A 1,365-nucleotide genomic window follows, 5' to 3' on the forward strand; every position below is an offset into this window, starting at 1 on the left:
TATGTTTTTATTTTCTTATTGATTAAAGATAAGTTCATTAAATAACCACAAACGTATTAGTTTTAGTTATAGCTAATGATACCCTGATTTTTCCTTGTTGACCGGACTTCCCCTTTAAAAAGACTTACGTTTTTTCCAGTGACGGCAATAACATATGATTTACCGTAGCACTTTATTTTGAAGCGGCGGGCTGGGATGACGTCATCGGTTGAAATTAAAATTCATAATATCTCCGAAACCAAAGCAGCACAAACGATAATTTTAACGGCACAAACCTGCACAAACGAAGCACTAAAAAAAGTAGCCCAGTTTGATCGGATTCGAAGCAAAATGGGGAGATGGTGAATTCTGGATGACCTTAACAAATATTCTTTAATATCTTCAAAACCAAAACAGCACAAACGCTAATTTTAATGGCACAAACCTGCACAAACGAAGCACTAACCATTCCGTCTATTTAACAGAGTTTTTTCTGTGGGTGGGGTGTCAGCTTCACCCGGCTCTTTAAGCTGTGTGAAGCTGACACCTGCAGCGGAGGAGAGATCGCGCTGCTGTTAGGCTTTTACATGTAGCATATAGCTCAGTGGCGTGCAGCCTAGCCACCGCATTTCTACCATAATATAAAACCGACATTAAATAAACGACTCACCGTCACGTAGTTGCAAGGAAAACACCCAATGGAACACCCTTCGTCTGGGTAAATTGGACTTGATTCAACAATATCCTTCAGTAATTTAGGAAAAACGGCAGCACAGCACAGCAAGCAATAGCAGCCACAAGACGGAGGAGTTCACCTCTGACCCGGAACTCAAAGAGTACTGCTTGTTGTCTGCTCACACAGCGCCACTCGTGGACAGTATAGGAACTGCAGGAACGAAGTACGTCTTTTTCAGTAATCATTGTTGAATGATGATAATGCATTTTTCTAGCGATGATTTCTGTCACGAGGACATAATGCAGTGTTGTGCTGGCAGCCATCCCAACTAATAAAAATAAGATTTAAGATTAAAATAGTACATTATAGTAGTAAAATAAATACAATTATTGTGGTTTAAGGACAAGTTTGGTACCTGCATTAAGGTTAATTTCAAAAGGTACTTGTCATTTTCAGACTAAAAAACATTCTAAAAAGATGTTCTAATTCAGTGAATATGACTGGATATTTAAACAGAAAATAATAATGAAATTAATTATTCTTTCAACTAGCAGTTTTTGAGTATGACTAAAATTCAAGGCAGTGAAGGAGGGTAACTGATAAGTGATGGCTGATGGTGGAGAGCTTGCAGGCCTGGCTTCGGTGGAGAAGCAGCAAACAACTGTGGCAGGAAATGTGACTTTCATTTCAATGCAATGCAATGCAAAACT

The sequence above is a fragment of the Fundulus heteroclitus genome, unplaced genomic scaffold (genome assembly GCF_011125445.2).
Source record: "Fundulus heteroclitus isolate FHET01 unplaced genomic scaffold, MU-UCD_Fhet_4.1 scaffold_39, whole genome shotgun sequence".
NCBI classification, from domain to species: Eukaryota; Metazoa; Chordata; class Actinopteri; order Cyprinodontiformes; family Fundulidae; genus Fundulus; species Fundulus heteroclitus.